Here is a 9,737-nt window from a genome sequence, read left to right as displayed (position 1 = left end):
CAGTTCGGAGATTGGGAGAAATATCCAAGAAATTTGATCCGGATATTGTCTTCCTTATGGAAACTAAAAACTCCAATGAAGTCGTTCTCAAGAAGCTTGATCACCTTCAGTTTGAATGTCACCATCTAGTCCCGCCAATAGGCCACGGAGCCGGTGGATTAGCTCTGTTCTGGAAGCCGGAACTCAACCTCCAGATTTTAGATTCCTCTCCTAATGTAATCGAAACTGTTGTTGAGTTTGAAGGGAAAAAATTCTATTCTTCATTTGTGTACGGAAATACAGATAAAAAGCTCAGACGCGAGCTTTGGGATCAACTACTCGGATTAGCCAGGAACCGGGATGATGCATGGTTCGTCACAGGCGACCTTAATGACATAATGTGTGGCGATGAGAAGGATGGGGGAGTCATTAGACCGGAAGGCTCCTTTTCAGACCTAAGAACCTTTTTCTCAGAAGGTGATCTCTATGATCTCCAGCATACGGGTGATCCACTTTCTTGGAGGGGGAAGCGTGGAGACGATGTTGTTCGGTGCAGGCTTGACAGAGCTGCTTCCAACACCCTATGGGCGGAATCCTTTCCAGCTGCGAGATGCGAATATCTGGGCTTTGAGGGGTCAGATCATAAACCTTTAATCTCGCTGTTTGATAGAGGTGATAAGAGACGGAGAGGGATGTTCAGGTATGACCGACGGCTATGCAAGAATGAAGAAGCTAGGAAGGTTATAGCAGAGGCCTGGAGAAAGGACCCTCTCTCTACTGTTGCTGAGAAACTGGCTAGTACAAGAAGTGCCATTTCAGCTTGGAACCGAATTCAGCAGCGAAACAGCATGAAACTAATAGAGCAGAAAAAACTGGAGCTCAATGCTGCCCTTTCTAGCCCAGTTGAAGACACAGCCTTGATCCAAGAGATCTCTACAACGCTAAGTTCGGCCTATGCTGCTGAGGAAGAATTTTGGAGACAGCGCAGCAGGCTTCTTTGGCTCAAGCTTGGAGATAGGAACTCGGGATTTTTCCATGCGGTTACAAAGGCTAGGCGAAGAAGAAACGCGTTCTCGGTGATAGAGAAGGAAGACGGACAGATGGTCTATAAAGAAGCGGAGATAACACAAGCAATTGGTGAGTACTTTGAAAAGCTCTTTGAGTCTACCCCGGGGGAACGAGCGTATGCTGTGAATCGAGGCCTCCACCCAATCATATCTGAAGAAGATAATGCTGCCCTAACAAGCATTCCCACAGCTGAAGAGATAAAGGAGGCTGCTTTCTCTATCCATGCTGATAAAGCCCCTGGACCGGATGGATTTTCTGCGGGATTTTTCCACACGCATTGGGAACACATGGGTCCGGATATAGTTGCAGAGGTTCAGGAATTCTTTCATGGGGCGCCCCTCCCGGCAGAGATTAATGATACTAACATCCGGCTCATTCCTAAGATCATCAACCCACAGAAGGTATCAGACTACCGTCCAATTGCGCTTTGTAATGTCCAGTATAAAATCTACTCTAAGCTGCTTACAAGACGCCTGCAACCTATGATGGACAAGCTTATTGCGGAAAACCAGTCTGCTTTTGTGCCAGGCCGAGCAATTGGCGATAATGTGCTCATAACGCATGAGGTTCTTCACTTCTTGAAGACCTCCAAAGCAGAGCAAAGATGCGCAATGGCGGTTAAAACCGACATGAGCAAGGCCTACGACCGGCTCGAATGGGACTTCATAGCTCTAGTGTTAGCTCGGTTGGGATTCCACCGAAGTCTAATCAGACTGATTATCCAGTGTATCTCTACTGTTTCATACTCCTTCCTCATTAACGGCTCGCCTAGAGGGAAGGTAGTACCGAGCAGAGGTATTCGCCAAGGCGATCCCCTCTCTCCCTACATATTTATTATGTGTAGTGAAGTCCTCTCGGGATTATGCAACAGAGCTCAAGAGGAAGGTTTAATCCAAGGGATAAAAGTCGCTCGTGGCTGCCCCCGGGTGAACCATCTCCTCTTCGCAGATGATACTATGTTCTTTGTCACAGCTAATGAGAGCAATGGTGAGGCGCTTAATGCCATTCTACACTGTTATGGGGAGGCTTCGGGTCAGTCAATTAACTCGGAAAAGTCAGCTATAACCTTCTCCCGGCGAACCCCGACTGCAATTAAAATTGCAGTAAAAAACGTGCTACAAATTCAAAAGGAGGGAGGTGTCGGTAAATATCTCGGACTTCCTGAGCTATTTGGCCGGCGCAAACGTGATCTCTTCTCGGCCATTGTAGATCGAATCAAACAAAAAGCTCGAGGCTGGTCCACAAAGTTTCTTTCGTCGGCAGGGAAGCTGGTCATGTTACAGAGCGTGCTATCTCCAGTCCCTTCCTATTCCATGACGTGCTTCAAGCTCCCGGTGTCTCTTTGCAAGCGAATACAGTCTGTCGTCACGCGGTTCTGGTGGGATAATAATGAAAATGTCAGAAAGATGGCTTGGGTTTCTTGGGACAGCATAGCAACGCCTAAGTCCTCTGGAGGCTTGGGGATGAGAGACTTTCAACACTACAATGACTCTTTACTCGCAAAGATAAGCTGGAGATTACTAAATAGCCCGAACAGCCTTCTGGGTAAGATTTTGCAGGGGAAATACTTCCCTGATAGCAACATTCTGCTGGCTTCGGAATCATCTGCTATGTCGCATGGATGGCGGAGCATCCTCATAGGGCGGGACCTTCTCCTGAAGAATCTGGGCTGGTCAGTAGGTGATGGAAGATCTATTGAGATATGGCGTGATCCGTGGCTTAATGCACACAAGCAGGAAAGACCCATGGGCCCTCCTATGGAACAGAGTGCGGAACTGAGGGTGGCTGATCTAATGATACCTGAAGAAGGGCAATGGGATCGCAGGAAAATTCAACTCCTACTCCCGGAGTACGAAGACAAGATCCTCTTCATCAAACCGAGCTTAACTGGCGCTGCAGATAAGTTAATCTGGCTGGGAACGAAGACGGGTGATTACTCTGTCAAGTCGGGTTACTATGTTGCTATTGGAGCTGAGGGAGATGGACCAGAAGCTGAAGGAGATTTTAAGTGGACAAATCATGTATGGAAGCTGGACTGTGCGCCTAAAGTGAAACTATTCGTCTGGAAGGTTTTGAAAGGTGCGGTTCCGGTAGGAGAGCGATTGCTCGAGAGGCACATTGACATCGACCCTAGGTGTAAACGATGCGGAAGTAACGAATCTATCACTCATCTCCTCTTCCACTGTCAGTTTGCACAGCGGGTGTGGCATCTTGCTCCCCTTGCAACTGCCCCGGATTTTAGAGGAATGATAGATTTAATGGCCGACTGGCCCGCACTGAGCAATCTAAAAGCCTTACCACCAACCGGCATAGCATCGGGTAATCTGGTCCCATGGATCTTTTGGAACATTTGGAAAGCAAGAAACAGATTCGTATTTGAAGGTGTCTCTGCCTCTCCCGAGGATACTCTATCCTCTGCAATCCGTTTGGCTCGAGAATGGAGCATAAGTGGAAAACCGGAGAAGACTGAAGGCAAGAAACATCGACTGATAGAGGTGCCAGTGTTAAGCGGAACGACGAGGATACAGACAGATGCAGCGTGGTGCTCAGCAAGGAAGATTGCAGGTATTGGTGGAATCATTCATCTCCCTCCTCGCAATAGGGAGATCCAGTTGAAGATGGAGTTTATTGCATCGCCCCTAATGGCCGAAGGATTAGCGCTGCGGGAAGTTATGCTTAGATGCCAAGACCTGGAGCTCCATAACCTCAGATTTGAGTCGGACTCTTCCCTTCTAGTTAATTGCCTCAATCAGGTTGTTTCCATTGCAGAGATGCATAGTGTCGTTGCAGACATCATTGAACTGTCTCGTAGATTTGCTTCTGTTGCTTTTGTGTGGATTCCTCGTGAGAGGAATGTTGAAGCCGATATGTTGGCAAAGAGAGCTTTAAATGTAGCTGAACCTTTGTTGGTTGGGAATGCTGTTATTGCTCCCAACTAAATTTCTCTTTCAATTAATATAAGTGTTCCAAAAAAAAAGAAATGCTCAGCCAAGCTTCTTGTTTCAGCACCCATAATAGTGCTAACTCTTTTTCTGACTCTTACAACATTTTCTGACTCTTTTTCATATTCGATATCATTCTAAGAAGCTACAGTTTCTTAGTTTTTGTATATTCTCTTCAGAATTGATTATGCTCTAGTTCATAATGTGAACGTGACTTTTGTAAGAAACAAACTGCATGTGCAAGACTGCAAGTTGTCTCGCCATAATTATAGCTAAGAGCATCTTTATCGGGGGATCTTATGGGGGTTTTTAATAAAATTAGGAATTAAAAAAAAATGAAAAAAGACAATTATCATTGAAGACGTATCTTAATTAGGCCACACAAGCAACGTCTCTTGTATGCCACGTGTAGCTTTGATAGAGTTTTGGGAGGAGAATACGAGGAAGGCAAAATCACTTTGCGAAGAACAAAATCATCGACGACGACGACTCCTCCTCGGGAGCTTCCTCACGATCGTCATCCTCGGCGTGGGACTCAACGCGAAGTCCTGGATGGTTTATCAACCGCAACCGTCACCGTCTTCTGACTCTTCCCCGTCGCCGACTGATCGTTTTCCGGGAATCACATCACCGGAAACGCCATCGAACAATCAGAACCTCGAGATTGAGGACATGTTTGCCAGCTAGAGAGCTTCAAGCCATCGACCGCTCTCCTCATCCTTCTCATCAAAGTTAGTCCCTTTTTTTTTTCTTATCTCTTTTGATCTTCACTTGGAACCATACCCTTCACCATTCTTAAAGTCTCAGACTTTGATAAGTAATTCAAGTTTTAGTATAAGAGTTGACTTGATTTAGTAAAATCAATCCCAGTTCCCCTTCTAGGGGTTGGTTTGTGTGTTTCATAGTATTACTGTAACTCGTTGTTAGTTTGTGAGTCTTCTTGTGTGTTAAAAAGGCAATGGCATCTTGTCTGATGATTGATACTATTATTGTAATTCGTTGTGAGTTTGGAGTCTTCTTGTGTGTAAAAAAAGCAATGGGTTCTTGTCTGGTGATTGATATTTGATAATTTAATAAGTTGTCTGTTTCTTCTTCTTGGTTTGGTCTGTGCTATTGAATACTATTACTGTAACTGTTGTTAGTTCATAGTTTTATTGAGTGCAGGAAAGGCAAGGGCTTCTTGTTTGGTGATTTATAATCTGGAAGTTGTCTGTTTCTTTCTGCTAAAAAATATCATTTTAGTACAATTGCTTATCTTTCTAATTCCCAATTCCATCTCCATCCCCATCGTCTGCCTCTCCGTCATGTCTCTCGGGGCCGTCATCACCACCGCGGAGGCGCAGGAGATTCTGTGGATACGATGAAGGAGAATCGGAGATACGGTGCGGCCGGGATGTTGGCAGGTTTATCTCATTTCCCTCTTGTGAGGTTAGTGTATCTCGTTTTACCATGCTTTGTTTAAGTTGGACTGCTTTACGTTTTAACAGATTCATGATTATCATAATAATCACCGAGAGATTCCTATCGTTAATTCATTCCCTTGAGTTGATGAATAATGAAAGTGTATTCACAAGATCAAATGTTCTTTCTCAGGTTCTTTCTTCTTTCTCAAGTTTTTTCAATTTTTTTTTTAAGAACCTACTTAAAAAACTTGCAATGGAGGACACAAATTTAGGTGTCTCTTAACTAAAGGTTTTAACACAAATTTATTACTAAACAATTGATTAAGAGACCCTAATGGGTTCTAGGGATAAAGATGCTCTAAGAAACTCTACTGTGTAATCTGATGGAGAGAGACATGTCAATAAAAGACGAAGACCATTATTAGAGGGAACTGTATTCTCCGTGACTCCGTCCCACCCACTGTCATAAGCTCATATGCATGTTTTTGTATTTTTGTATTTGAGTGTGTTTGAAACTAAACATGTTTTTATATTTATGTTTGTGTTTGAGATAATGTATTTGTAATTTATGTTGACATTTGATTTTTAAGTATTCGGTTTCTTTATAATAATTAATTGTTATACGTATTTGGTGTTTATATATTTTCATTCTCTTTACTTTAGAGATTATCAGCTGCAGTTTCCTAGTTTTAGTTAACTTTTTTCACTCTGCAAGTTTCAATTCATCACCACGATACAACCACTACATTTTCATCCCCAAGTTTTGTGATTTTTTGAATCTTTTTAATTGTCTTTACTTTTACAAACTATCTCTGTCTTTTGTTAATTTGGATCATTGTTTTCTCTTAATTGTTAATACAATGAGCTGCACTGCATATTCCTAATTTTATATATCATCTTTAATTTTAAATTTTGAATTTATCCACTCGATAATTTTTTTGTATTTTGCTATGAACCTGACTTTTGCAACAAGGAAACTGCATGAGGACACAGGGGCGAAGCCAGACTCTCTCTTCACTGGGTGCAAAATAAATATAGATAATAAGAAGAGGGGAATCCTTGAATAATTGTGGGTGCATAATAACCAAATAAGCCACTTTCACCATATATGTTCAAGGTAAAACACTAAATATCTAAATAACAGTGGGTGCACTTGCACCCATAGTCTTCAAGCTAGATTCGCCACTGTGAGGACATGTACTTTTTTAATTATTAGTAAACAAAAAAAAGTGAGGATCGACACTTTAAACTCTTAAAACTTTTTACACCATATTAAAACCAAAAGATAAGTCATATTATTGATCTTAAGCAAGAAAAGTATCTGGATCTTACCAATGTTTCTCTTCTGCACTATTTCTCAATGTTTCTCTCTGTAAAAAATGTACGGTTGATCGCATAGATCAAAAAACCTTGGAAAAGCTTCGACTGGAAAGGTTGGCTAAAATCAATGAGCTTGAAAAACGGACCAATTATTATACCACACTACAACTTATTCAGGTGAGACCCTAGTCTTCAACTATATATGTGTCTTTTTAAATTCGGTTAGGTTTCTGCTGCCTTGTATTCCAATGTTTTGCTGCCGGTCTTTGTTACTTGTATTACTTTGATCAAGCAAGTACTGATGCTTTCAGTAGCTATCATTTATAGGTTGTGGATAGTAACTGTGTTTGAAGATTTTTCTCAGTATTATTATGAATAGAAAGTTGGAACTTGGAATGTTAGCGTGACAGTTACAATTCATTGTGTTTAACGCCACGCTGACAAGCATCCATGCCTGAATATAGCAAGAGAAAGACATAAACTAATTTTGTGAAAGTACTTCCGTTTGGCATATCCAGTATGTTCGATATCTCGAAAAAAAGGAAGGGACAAGAGCTATGTAAGATCGACTGAGCTAAAGAGAAGAATGCTTTCTTGTGTTTGTGCTACAGAGACACAGATTGAGATTATGTGTGTGTTTGTGGTCATTGTGGATGCTGAGTGCTCGTTCGAGGTACCATGAGTTCCTAATATCAGAAGGTGCTGACAGTTCTGGTTCTGGTTGGTAACTATTCGATTCTGATGTCTCAAACGATGATTGTTAATACGTTTTTGGGGTTTAATTTTTTTTTAAAGAAAATTGTTTGTACCTTGAAAAATTGTCTGTTTTCGTTAAGTGACGAGGACCATTATTATTATTTATTTTTTTGTAACTGGACGAGAACCATTATTGCATGGAACTTTATTCTCTATCCCCCACTGACATATACTGTCATAGAATGGTACTATGGTAGTCGACAAAACAAAACAAAAAAAAGAATGGCAGAAATATACTCCCTTGTTTATAAAAACGTGGGAGATAGAGGGAACCAAACTTCCATGAAACCACTAACGTCAACCTCGCGTGGTAAATGCACAGTTTGATTTAACGAAATTGTAAAAAAAATGATAAAAAATACTAACAGATTATTAATAAAAGATTTTACATTAATTTTTTAGTTAATGATATGAGTGTGACTTTTGCAATAATATTCACGCACAAGACTGTGTTCTTTAACTACATTCCTAATTAAATTACCAAATTTCTTAGCAAAAAATGTGATGATTTAAGTTCTAACCTATATGCCATATTTAAACCAAAAGAAAAGCTTTCCGCCATATATAAAGAAAGAGAGACGAAAAATCAGAAGAGAGAAAACAAAAAAAAAATTCAAAAAATGACTGAAGACCATTAGGGGCGGGAACTTTAACCTCAGTCTCTCCACTTAAATTGTTCTTCCACTTTAGCAAGGAACAAACTCCGGAAGATCAAATATTTCTGAGTAAAGAAACATGAGCGACGAGAATACAAAATGCTCTATCTTATTGATTCTCTTGAAGGTGCTGCTTTTGCTGATCCTTTATTCTGAAGATGTTGCTGCTTCAAGCTCTTGTCAAAGTCAGTGCGGAGGTGTCACGATACAATACCCTTTTGGAATCGGAAAGGGTTGCTACCTAGAGAAGTCTTACGAGATCAAATGTCTTAGTTCCACTACTTCAGGAAAGCTTGCTCCTTTCCTCTATATAACCGACAACAACAGAGAAGTTGTGAATATCTCTCTTCCAGAGATAGAAGCTTATTCTCCTAATGAACCACTTTATTTACTATCATTTGGGTCAGTTCGTGTTAAAATACCGATAACATCATCCGGGTGCGGTGTAAAAGAGTCCCCAGAATCATTACTGAATTTCACTGGTACCCCTTTTTTCATTGACTACCAAAACAGCCTCGTTGCCGTTGGTAGCAATGCCAAAGTGTCGTTGACTCATGTAGAGCCAAACATAGTGGGATGCGAGCTGACTAGCAATACAGGCAAATACCAGTCTAGCAATAGTGTTCCTTTTCTCAAAAACACGCAGTGCTTGGCCAGCAGTCAGAGCTATTTATACGGGGCATGTCCACTGTACAATGAAGATGTAAAGGAATGCAATGGTAGCGGATGTTGCAAGGTTGGACTAAGAGAGCATCAGCAAGCTATTGGTATCAGGATCGAGAGCAACGATTCGACAACAACAAGAGAAGAAAAGTGTAGAGTCGCCTTCTTGACAATTGAATCGTACACTTCCTCAAATGCGACAAACCCACAAGAGTTATTTGATAAGGGATATGCTACGCTTAGTCTAGGGTGGGTAATCCAGACGAAGAATCATTCTTTCGTGAGCTCCTTGTCCTGTGACAACAGAGACGTCTACGAAAATACTACTTATGCGGCTGTATCCCAAAGGAAGTGTATCTGCGGTAAAAGCACCATTGCTAAGATTAGCTATGCACATTGTTCCTGCAAAAGAGGTTACACAGGGAACGCATATGACCCTCACGGATGCCAAGGTCAGTAAATGCTCCTTCCTTTTTTCTCCTCTTTTGTGTGTGTGTGTTCCTTTCATGATCTTTAAAAATGCAGACGTTAATGAATGCAAAACCGAACATATCTCGTGTGAAGGAATGAACACATGTGTGAATACTGAAGGAGGCCATCACTGTGCGGGCGATAAGAAAAAAGCAATACTCATTGGTAATATCACTGATTGTCTTCTTCTACTAATTTAATTTGAAAGTATAAGCCATCGATGATGATAAAACCTACCAAATTCTTGTGCGGTTTGCAGGGCTGGGTTCAGGTCTTGGTGCTTTAGCTCTAGTTAGCGGAGTATGGTGGTTGAGAAAGTTTCTAATAAAGAGACAGATGACAAAGCAGAAGAATAAATTCTTCAAACGTAACGGGGGACTACTGCTGCAGCAACAATTATACACAAGAGACGGCAATGTCGAAACGACAAAAATCTTCAGCTCGGGAGAGTTGGAGAAAGCCACGGAAAACTTCAGCGA

This window comes from Brassica rapa, chromosome A01 (genome assembly GCF_000309985.2).
Source record: "Brassica rapa cultivar Chiifu-401-42 chromosome A01, CAAS_Brap_v3.01, whole genome shotgun sequence".
NCBI lineage: Eukaryota > Viridiplantae > Streptophyta > Magnoliopsida > Brassicales > Brassicaceae > Brassica > Brassica rapa.
This window is presented reverse-complemented; position numbering follows the sequence as displayed.